Below are 12,351 nucleotides of genomic sequence, written 5' to 3' on the forward strand. Positions count from 1 at the left end.
TATATATATATATATGTTTTATGTTGCAGCTGAAACCAAGTCAGTTTTTACTTTTAATACATGGAACCATTTTTGTGTTTGGAATGAAATAAGTTTAGCAGTGTAACATTTACCCATCCATTTTTCGGTCAGGTCAGACGGGTAGAAATTCTCATCAGGCAACAGACGAAATATGAGGTACAACTTGAAAATTACTTTTTAAATCACCTAAACCAAAACTGAAAGACTTTGATCTTTTCAGTCCCCAAGCTATTCTATGGGGATGCTGTTGAGAAAAGGAATTATATTTTTGGGAGGTTGTATTATCATAAAAGAGTCACATCAAAGACAGTAAAATTACAAGGAGCAGAACACAAAAGAAAACCATTTTGTTTGTGTGCGTACTCTGGGTTTTGAAGGAAGTTGCTGTTTCTGACAAATGATTGTGATTTCCAAGGTGCTCATTGTATGAAATTCAACCAGTGATTGATTCCCACTTGTAGAAGGGGAACGACGGTTGGAAGATTATCGGTTTGCTTGCTCCTTCCCTTCCCTTCTCCTCAGGTAATTTTCATGTTGTAAATTGAGTTATTGATTCAGGCCCTACTCTGTTTGTCCTCACCCCAGTTCATCATCTTTGGAAAAAAAAAAAAAGCAGGACCAGAAACCTCAGTGAGTGTGACACCGCATAGGGGAGTATGATCAATGGCTGAAATATGGCATGATGTTTTTAAAATGACATTTATTTGATATTTGGGCTTTGATTTGATTTCCCTAAAAATGTTTTCATTCTCATGTTAAATATTTGTGTACAAATGCTAATTTATAAATGGCAATTTGTCACTTTCTGATATTAAAGTTACAAAATGTGAAGACATATTACCAAAAGCCAAGCTACTTTTGAAACTGATGCAATGCTTTTTCTTAAATAAAAATCTGGAGTTTGGAGCAATTAGATCCAATATTGGTGCTAAACATGATTTTTCTATGAAGCACTTTAACTTGCCTCGTTGCTGAAATGTGCTACACAACCAAACTCGATTGATTCACATACACTGTAAAACACATAGCCTTGGTGTCTCTCCATGTCTTTAGATGTTGTGAAGTTGAGATATTGTAACATAACACATTTATTACCAATCAACAGCGTAGTAACCACATGTCCTCTATCCCGAAAGCTTTGTCTGATTACCCAACATCCTTATCTGCTATTCTTTGCTGCTGCTTGTTCTTTATTATTCCCCATGTCCTTCCTCTCTTTACCCTCATCATTTCAGCTATCATTAATTCTCTTTTGTCACACAATACTCATTACAATTTGTCTTATCAGCTGCATGTCCTTTGGGTCCAAGTGCCCTTTTTGAATAAACAATGCACCCTGAAAACACTTCGAGAATACTAGCTTCAAACGATTTGTTCTTGTTTTTTTATGTAATAAGCTTGGTGTATTTTATTTGAATGTATTTTGGTAAACAGAGACATTTAGTTTTACAAATATGTAATAAATGTAAGGTGAAATTAGAAAGACCTTTGGATTTTTACAAGTAAAAGTGTTATGATTTGTGGATGCATTTCTTCATCAGATTTTTTTCTTCTGGATGGAGCTTAATGCAAGGCAATCCTGATAAAAAATTATTAAATGTTGCAACAGTCTTGAGACTGGAACAAAAATTTACTTTCTGGAAAGAAATAAAATAAAAATATGTCTAATGTGTTCTTCCTTCACCAACAAGCCATTGTTGTAAATAATATCTTCATGTGTTAGAATGTCCAAGTCATAGTCCTGACTTACTTCTCGGAAAAACTAAAAGCCATATTTTGATTTCTCACCTAAAATCTTAATAAATACATTGCATACTTTCAGCAAGGCACTATGGATCCAGACATGTTAATAAAAAAAAATAAATAAATAAATATAAGAAACATTCATTTATTTGTTTAAATAAGCACAAGTTTTGTAAAATATCTTTACTCCCCATTTTCTGGAAGATATTTCTGTGAGTGCAACTGCTTGTTTATTCTTCCTGAGATCACAAGCAGTGTTTAAAATTAATGTTACAGTTTAATGCTTTGCAGCGGGGTTAGCCCAGAGCTAATTTTCATCTACAGTCCCCTGGGTGATCATCAAAACTTCAACTCTCTGACACAACAACAAAGCAAATTAGACAAGCAAGATAAACCACATAACATGAATTACACACAGGTATGCACAGCTCAGAAGTACGCTGACACACACCTTATTATACCACAGTTTCCTCTGGCAGTAAGACACTAAAAATAAAGGCAGAGAAGAAAAGTTCACCTCATGTCAGCCTTCTGCTTAAAGATGTTTCTGAAATCTGTTAAATGAAAATCAAAATTACGTCCAAACGCCACTGAGCGATGCTAGCCTGGGTGTGACTGTGGCCAAGTGGCCATCCAGCAGACTGTAATGTCATGCTCTAGCAAAGCTGCTGCTGTCAGATCAGTCAGCAGTGGACAACAGCACTAGTGACAATATTTGTCAAAGTCAGTGCTGTCTTCAAGAGTTTGTGACGCTCTCTCACAATAGATATATCCAGACGCCCGTTTCAAAATGGCTTTGAACTGCGTTTTTATTCTGGGACAAATTAAACATCACACTGATTTAGGCTTCTAAGGCAAAGAGATGCTAAGTGGAAGAAGGGTAACTTTGTAATTACTGAGAAGTTTTTCATCCATTGATCTCTTCAGGGAGTAAAATTAGCACCGACTGTTGTCTCTTTGCGCATTTGAAAACATGACAGCTTAGTCTATGAAGTCACTGGCATTAATGTTGGTGTTAAATTTATGCCCAGTTGTTTAAATCTATTTAAAGTAAGCTTGTATTTCAGCTCAGTCTTGCTCTATTGGATTTACTCACTAAATGTGCCATCTTGCATGAGCTACAAATCCACAGTTGCGCAGCACACCAACCTTTCCAGAAATGAGATTTGTAGTGGGACGTTTTTTTTATTATCATTGCTGTATTTTTCATTAATGCAAAGCCATGTGTTGTAGGCTTTCCACAGAGGTCATGGACTGTTCTTTATGACTGCCGCTGCACTGAGGGAAATGTCTGCTTTTCAACACAGTAAAGAAACCAAGAACACTGTATTCGATGCAACATTAAAGGCCATATATAATATTTTAGATAAAGAAAACTGTTAGATTGTAAGCATCAAACGGAGAACAACCACAACTAGCTTTTCTGTTGTTTGAAACAAATGTATAATTTTAAAATATAGTTTTCAGTAACTAAAAACCTTTTTAAGTCTTCCACAGAAAACAAGAAGGCCTGAATGTAAATGGATGACCAGATGTCTAGAATTAGGAGTATCCTCGTACAATTTTTTTCACTTCCAATACGATACCAATATTCCAGCTTTGAGTATTGGCTGATATTGATATTAACCTGATACGATACTATCACAAATCGTACACTCTTTTACTTATTCTGCAGTGTGGAGTGTTGGAAAAGGCTTGATCAGTTGATACTCCTCAAACAGTCATCAACAATAGGTATGAGAACAACTTACCCAAATATTATTAACCAATGGGTCTGTGTGCGGGACACAAGTACTGCCTGATAGGAATGCTTTGGGGGGACAAAAAACTGGACTGGCATTCTAAAGCATACTCAACCATACTAAACTGCCAGACCACAATGTGACTGTTAGTGATGTTACGATCACTCATAAAACAGTTTTTCAAGTAAAAAATGTGAGCTGGAACCACTTTTTTCTCCTCGTCTTTCAGTTGAAGCCTCACTTGAATGGAGTCTGTGTTTGCACTGAGAAAGAGTGGATGTAGCAGACAGAAGAAAGTGAAGCAGAAGTGAGAGAGAAACCACTACAGATCATCTTTCTGGACAGGTAAAATAACTGACCTCAGAATAGACAAACAATTTGGATGTATTTAAGCGGGTTCAACAGCAAAGTGCTAGAATGGCTAAGGGCAAAAACCTGCAAAACAGATTCAAATTTCTTTGCATTCACTAAACAGTTTATGTATTATATGTTTGTACAGTAATAGCTGCATTTAAAACCACATTTTTAATTATTTAATAACTGTATATCAGCAACTAAAAATATGAGCAGTCGTCTGGGAGGTGAAAAAGCCTCCTCTTTGGTGAGCAAAGCCATAAGATACATCTCTCTTAAAGGAGACAATTCTCATCACTACTAACCACAAAAGTTGTTAGTAAGCATTTTTTTCCAGTAAAATATTGCTTCCTTTTAAGAATATTTAATTTTAGCACATTGTTGTTTTTTCTGTTTCTGAGTGATATAAAGCAGAGAAGAAGAATGAATTAACTTTTCTTTCAAACGCCCCCATGTGTATCATTTACTTGAGGAAAAATATGTTATTCTGAGAAAGTTTAGTGTAGACAAACTTGCATTTTTAGCAGTATGATATTGGGTTGCTGTAGAATAGCTTAGAACAGATATGTAGATAAAGTTCGATATGTGCAGTCAATGGGTACATTTGTACCATTTGTTGACACATGCAAAATGGGAGAGCTGACCCTGTGGAGGTTGTAGAGCAGTGACTCGAAAGGAAAGGACTCAGGTTGGAGACGTCTCACTTAATTGATTGGACTGAAAGGCACTTTTAAATTCATACTGTAGGATGCTGGTTTGCTGGGTCTCTAACCTACTGCTCTGTCAAATTCTGAATATTTTCTTGGTTAATACATCTCTATAAATGTTCACTTTATGAACTCATGTTTCAGTATGATGTTGTGCTATCAGGTATTCTATTGGTGGCCATTGTTGTAGGCATTGGATATAAAATACATGACTGCTCTTTGGTAACTTTTTCCTGCCGTGTTTTCACTTTTTTCTTTCACACTTTTCCCCATATTTATCAGCTTTGGATATGAAAATAAATATAACTCCACACAGGTGAAGGAAACATTTGTAAATATGATATGCTACTGCCCACATCTAATGCAAAATGCACTCTTAGATATTTTAGCTAAAGTTATTGATTAGATACGTAAAATATTTATTTTCTAAATCAAGAGAAAGATATGGATTCATATGGTGTCAGTTTTGCAAAAGTAACTCAGAATTTTGAAGACAACATTGGCAAAAAGATTCATGTCTGCATAAATTTATCCACATATATAATGAAAACATGCAGGATATAGTTGGCTTTCATTTAAAGAAGTCATATTTACATTTCCAGCTTAACGGATGGTCTATCACAGCTGCATTTAACTGATAAGGCACTTAAGGAACAAACCTGATGGCAGCTCTGAGACCAAAGACTAGTAAAATAGATTGACTGAATAAATCCTACGTCAAGCTTTCCATATCTTAATAGACCAGGGAGAGGGCAATGATTTACAACACAACAAGCCATGCAAGTCGTTCATGTGTTGATGAAGCGTGCTTGTGTGTTTGCCAAGCTCTGGATTTTCCTGTGCAGGAAGTCGCATTACTTTTTGCCCGAGTTTAAGAAATACGGCGCCTGCACAACACATCTGCTCAGAGCCACAGAAGGACCCGATGAGAAATCAAATGAAGCTGTCTGCTGAGCCACCTTTTTCCACCCCCTCACATATTTCCAGCTTTCAACTGCTGACAAACTCCTGACTGTTCTTACCCTTAAGTAACTACCTGAATCCAAACAAAGTCACTTTGCTATTGGCTTCACTATACACAGGCTTTTAGAAGGTATACACATTTAAAACCTCTTAGCTTCTCCAAATTAAAGGCTAAACATTTTGCCTCTAAATTCATTCAGAAGTAATAGCGAACATTAAATTGAATACATTTATTCAAGATAGTGTTGAAGAATGCTGAAATAAGACTGTTTATATAAATTGTCAATATAATTGTTTTTTTTTTCCACTTCTGTGATTAAATAAAATATTGTGTAACATTTTATCTTTGTGATTTCCTCTTCCATGGAGGTGTTGTGCCAAAAATCGACCTTCTGTGCGGAGAATAACCTCACTTTTGAGCAACCAAGGCAGGAATTATCTCTCAAATACATATTAATTTGAGCTCATTATGTTTGAAAATGTGTTCTTTTTGTCTCTTAAATTTTAAAATAGTAAATCTAACTACATTCTGACTAGTTTATGGACTTAATGGTTTGGGGATAATGAAGTAGCTGATGAAAAAGAAAAAATCAAACGTAATATATAAATTTATTAAGAGCTGACCTGCAGGAGAAAGATCAAAAAAGAAGAGAAAAAATACGGTCTCATATCACTTATGCTGCCGCTACCCATGAAAATCTGTCCTGATTTTCTAAGACCTTTGATCTGGGATTACATTTGGAAGCTGAGGAGAGAAGTAAGTGATCGGCCAGGGAGAACTCATGGTTCAGCCCGAGGTAGTCCGGGCCTCTGAAGTCAATGCTGCCGCTGAAACTACTGAAAAGATTAAAAAAAGGTTAAAGTGTAAAATATATTCAGAAAACTGACTTGGAACACTTATGTGAGCTGAATCATAATAAACACAGACTGTTTTTTACTGGTGTATGTCAGTCCTTTTTTTATTTTTTGGAATAGTTTTAAATTAAAATCAGCAGGTTGAGTGTGAAAAGCGACGCAGTAACAGTGGCGCGTGGCTGCATAAATCGCCTCTTTCAGTTGCACTAAAGGAACTCTGGCAGAAGAGCATTAAAAGTGATGTAGCAACCATTCTCACCCAGCCTCGGGCCTGACAGCTCACTGTACTTTAAGAAGATGTCACCTCCCCTCCAAGCGAATGCGTTGTAGGGAAAAAGATTGCACCATATGTGTGCCACACGCTCGCCTCGGGTCTTTACACTGAAAGGTGAGATGCCTGCTGAGCTCCCCTTTAGCTTCCTGCTCTGACCAACCTCAGCAGTTCTTTCTCTTCCAGCTAATATCCTCAGTGATTTAAATAAAGTCTCAGACATCTGCCATATATTTTTATTCACTTGTCAATTAGTCTGGAATAAATTGTCTGATTCTATTTTATCACGAGGATATATTTTTTTTCCCTCCTCTTCCCCCTCTCTCTTTTCCCATCAAAACACTTTGAATCAATTTCATGCCCTAAAATTGCTGTTTACCCTCTTGGGTGAGAAATCTCTCCGGATCCCACATGCTTCTTGAGCTTTCTCTTGCACTCTTACAGAATATATATTTTTTAACAGATTTAGAAAGAAGCTTGTTCCTGTTCAGGGAAGATGTGGAGCCGATCGATTCCTCATGATATGCCATAAAGAACATCCATTTCTGGAAATAATGAAGGAGAAGCCTAAGATAAGCCTTATCTTAGGAAGATTTGAATTACATTCAAAATATATTCAGATATCTTTTTTTATTTTTCTTTTTTTGCAGGTATGTAAAGATTGTATTTAAGTAATTTCAGTTAAAAATTCAAACTCATTTAGATCAATACCACACAGAACAGAGCATTTCAAGAATTTTTTTTTTATGTTTTCTGAAGATTAAGCTATTACAGTGGACCAAAACAAAACAGGTTTGTTCTGAAGGAATGACATGGATGCGTTATGGTCAGTGTAGCATGAGGTGGGCAGTTGTCAACAGGGAAACTCGCAACTTTCACGTAGAGTGCAAGTAACAAAAGTTTATTGCCAAGAAAGCTCAACCATTTCAACTCAAAAGTTTAATGGAAGGGAAAGTGTGATAGGAAAAAGTTGGACAAGCAACATGGATGACCAAATCGTTGGGAAAACTGTGAGGCAAAGCCTACTGCAGCATGCAGTCAGTGCTTCAAGTCACATAGATGTATAGAGAACACTGGCTTCGAGTTCTGTTAACCGTCATACCTGAAAGTAAGGTCTGAACTGTAGCTCAATGGTTCAAACATCTCTTAGATAAAAAAAATAAAAATAAAATTATTTTCTAATTCTTTTTGAAACCTGAATCTAGAGGAAGAGTGGTAAGGCTCAGAGTTCAAGTTTCGTCAAATTCGGTGTGAAGTTTCCACAGTTGGTGATGATTTGAGGAGCGATTTCATCTTCTGCTGTGTTTTATCAAATCCGATGTCAGCACAGGGAATTTTAGATCACTTCATGCTCCCCTCTACAGAAAAGCCCAGTGGAAATGCTGATTTTATTTTTCAGCAGGACCTGCCTACATTGCTAAAAGTACCAAAACCTCCCCTCATGCTCATGGTATTACTGTTCTAGGTTGATCAGCCTGACCTTAACCCGTCCGGAAGATTATGGACCACTGTCAAAAGAAATCTGAAAGACATCAGCTAAATGAAAGTTATAACTAAAACAACCAAGGTTGGCTTATTGCTTCCATGCCACGCCACACTAATGTAGTAATTCATGCAAAATGAGCTATTTCTAAAATATTCATTTCTACTAGACATTACATAAAAATGTTTTTGAATAATTTCAACATGAAAATAAAAACATGGCATGCATCCCCTCCATATGTTTTGAATCTTTGTCATTTAGGAGTTTCACTTTTCAATTGGATTCATGAAATAAATTAACTATTAATGATATTTTAATTTTGCACGTGTACAAACTCTTCATCAAACATCCGGAGCCTTTAAAGTACAAATTTCCACCACTTAAAAAAACCCCAAAACATAAAGTTTTGAAGAAATAATATCGCTGCCTATCTTCTGCATTTATCTGTTTTTCTTTTCCTCTTCATCCCACACTGGGGACTGTCAGTTGGAGTGATTTTGAAAAGCTCTAAATTACTCATGCACCCCAGGGTTTCAGTGCACTGCCACACTAACAAGTGAAAAGCAAATCCTTCCGCAGCATGCACCCTTAGCAGGAGGTTTTTTGTCTCTATGAAATCCTTTAATGTCCAGTAATCTATGCTGACATAGGATGACTATTATTTGTGTCTATGCTCAGTGATTTATTGAGGTATTGTGGATGGCACTAATGAATCTAGCAATAAATCCTGTAATCCACCGCATGTTTTCACTGAGAAATAGATTTTTTAAAATCTCCCTCTGGAAGTTGTAACCATAAAAGAGTCGATGGGCTTTACAATGCGTGTTATTTCCTTCTGAAGCTGTTACTCTATTCAGGCAATGATATCAAGCTAAATCTTATTGTTTACCAAGTGAAAGTAAAAACAACGTGGATTTTTTTAAAATGCTGTCCTCAGTAGACATTCTGCTATTATCAACACAAATTAATAACAGTTTTTCTTCTGGAAATCCCTGTATTATGGCATCAAGACATATTATAATTTTTTACTTTTCAGGTTTCAAATGCACAAAAAAAAGTCATCACACCGTTTCTATATTTAAAAGTCATTTTTATTAGGCATCATAGAAAGTGTTTGAGTGACTAGAGTTTTCTCTCAGTAAGAAGTACAGAATAAGACTGTTCTCCTTCTGACCCACTTTTCAAATAATAACGCTAATCAGTAAACTAAAACAAGGCTGACAAGGAGGGAAGACAAATTTGGCTATTTGGACATTTTTCCATGTGGGAGAAAACTGAAGGAGCGCCACCCATTTATGTGGGTGTTTATGTTTTTGCAAGAACTAACTATGAATCAAAAATAGACACCAATCAAGCTTCTCCTGGCCATTTTGGCAAATGTATTCTTATAATTAGCTCTTTATTCTAAGAGCTAAGGAGAAAAAGCTGCTCTGCAGATTGTATGACTATGTTAGAGATTTGAATTCCAACAAATATGAAGGATGTTACAAGATTATTTCCAATTGTGTACCATGTCTTTGTCTCAAACCTTTGTTTACTTATTTTTTTTTTATAAAAAAAGTGCCCTTAATCTCATGCTGTTGATTGTTTTTGTGTATAGACAAGAATAGTGGAATTACAGGTGAGAGCCGATCTATGAAAAAGTCTCACTCCGTCTATGGGCTGCTGGTGGACATTTAATCAAAACAAACAATGATTATTGGGATAATCCAGTGTTCTTTAGTAATAATTTTTCTCTGTTGGTTTAGAAGAAAGCAATCCTATCATTTTATGTATTTTTTGTTAGTTCTTTTGCAATAAATGTTTTCGCTTACGGTTGTGCTGTGAGGAGCAAATACCACCCCATACTGTTCTGTTCCAGGCACAGTGCTTTTGAAAAACTGCTGACAGTCACACTTTACCAGCGTAATGTTGTCAGGTGAAAAGTTTTAACTTTGACATGTTGACCAACCTACTTCTTCTCTAGCCTCACAAACATACGGCCATTTTACAAATATTCTTGAAAACACAAAAAATTGGTTTGTTGGCAATCTGCATAGGCATTTTGTTTTCAATCATACAAAAGAGCCATGGTCATTTTGAGCATGTTTTGCATTTGACACTTTGATGCAAAACCGTTTCCCCTTACTTTTATTTTGTGTTGTAGAAAAACACTGACTCATATTATTACATTTCATGATTAGCACTGCTGTTTTAGTTTGGAAGACGTTGAAAACCAAACTACAAGGTAAAGTTGAGTAGAAATAAGAAGTGAGCACTGGAAAACTGGAAAAAGAAATGGAAGTTGAGGGAGATTTGGACCCTGGAGCTGTAGAGGTCACAGCTGCTGCTGTTTTGGTTACAGCTTCTGAAAAGGAGAGTGATGTGTCTGATGGTAATAAATCTGATGATGCTGCATGGCGTTAAGAGATGTGATGAAAAGGACCTTGAGGCCAACAGTACCTACTATTAAACAAATGCAAATTGGTTCCATGCAAGTACATTCACTGTTTTTAAAAACTGTCCCATGTTTGCCAGTTTGAAAGGTGTTGCTATTATTTCTTTTTTTTGCAAACACTACTATTTGTGTTAGTAATAATGTAGGATATACACATCATAGCTACAGATAAAAAGTTCAAAATGGCAGATAAAAAGTTCAACATATATAGTACATATTGGTGCCACATCAGGTCATCAGTCTGGGACAGGTGAGATATTTCCAACTACAGTTTCTATATGAAAGACGTATCAAGTTTAAATTGTGTAAAAATTAAGTTTTTTTTCTGTCTTTATGAATCTTTTAGGACATTTAGTCTAACGGTCGTTAAAAGCAATCTCTTGTCCTAGTTTCTCCATGGTTCAAAGGCAACTCCAGTGATGTTGAAAGGTGAAAGGTTTCACTCCACATCTACTGATTCCCCCCCCAAGACTGTGACTGGAAAAGGGCAGTAATTTTTAGGTTTTTTTTTTCCACACAAAGACTTGACCTTTTGCGCTCCCAGCCAGTCTCCCCTATGAGTCTTCTGTTACCTCAGCAAGAGATTACCTGAGTTTCAAACTCGAAAGATAAATATTTCCACAGTTATCGCAATCACTCTGTACATAAAGACAGCAACCTGGCCTGTATGATATAGTTCTTTCCAAGCCATTTAAGTTAGATAAGCTGGTGTTGCGTTGTCATGTTAACAAAAAGACACAGGAAAGCATATCATCTGTCATGTGCAACATGAGCCCCAAAAGAGCAAATGGTGACATTCAAGTACAAAAGCCCTTTAGGTGAGTAAACAACACAGCAGACCTTCACACTTTTCTGTTTTGTCGTTTAATTAAAACAAGTTTTCTCCAGCAACACCTTCTTTTGAACACTTCACTAACGATAGCTGTGAGCATGTTTTGTCTCTAATAAGAGAAAAAAGATAATAATCTCTATATAATATTCAGCACATGATTCCAGTGCCCTCCGCCGTGTTGCCATAAGTAAGCATTTTTGTCAAAGTTGTATGTTTGTTAAAGCTGACATTAACGTTCTTTCTGTAAACAGATACAGTTTGATTTCTAGTGTCATCCAAAACATTTTGTTCAGGACAATTTTGTGTCTCAATTTTCATAACAGAATATGATTGATAACATCAGGTATGACAGATCGTGACCCCTAATCAAATCTAAAGATTAATGAGCATCCTTCTGCTGGGAGATGTTATTGGTTTGATATGATCCTTTATGGTAGAAAATTATAGTAGTTTTTTTAGTCTTTAATGGGGTACAAAACATTATCTTTGTGGGCATAACTGAGATATTGACAGTGTGAAATCTCATCTGAAGACTTCTCTTTCATACCTAAATATTCGTGCATAAAGAACAAAAATGCAAAACTATGGAAAGATGAGTGGGCAGAATGACTAGAACAAATTGTCAACTATTTAAAAACACTCATCTTGTGAACAAATATATTTCATTATTGGCAAAATAAAGTAATTTTATGACATTTAGAAGCAAAACAATAGTAAAAGTAACATACAAAGTCTAACTCTAAATCTCCATAATGTAAATATTATTGATTACATAGGCTGGAATTCATAACTTTTCAGTGGAAACACAAAACTCAACTCCTGGCCAGTTGATATTAAACCATTTCCATGAGAAGTGGCTTGGAAAAAATGTGCTTAGAATCATAACCCAGGAATGTCAACAAACGTACATGGTGCATTCACTTCCTTTACTTCCAGAAAATAT

General features: G+C 36.0%; 1 long non-coding RNA gene across 1 annotated transcript in view; it reads left to right on the top strand.

Annotated features, from left to right (window-relative positions):
* Nucleotides 1-3,846, top strand: part of LOC106951905 (uncharacterized) — a 14,792-nt gene extending 10,946 nt beyond the window's left edge. The window contains exon 4 of the long non-coding RNA XR_001425885.1: nt 3,736-3,846. This is a non-coding gene — a long non-coding RNA (uncharacterized LOC106951905). The remainder of the gene's footprint in view (nt 1-3,735) is intronic.
* Nucleotides 3,847-12,351: the final 8,505 nt, after the last annotated feature.

This window comes from Poecilia latipinna, unplaced genomic scaffold, assembly GCF_001443285.1.
Source record: "Poecilia latipinna isolate Pla-1442-1.1 unplaced genomic scaffold, P_latipinna-1.0 Scaffold479, whole genome shotgun sequence".
NCBI classification, from domain to species: domain Eukaryota; kingdom Metazoa; phylum Chordata; class Actinopteri; order Cyprinodontiformes; family Poeciliidae; genus Poecilia; species Poecilia latipinna.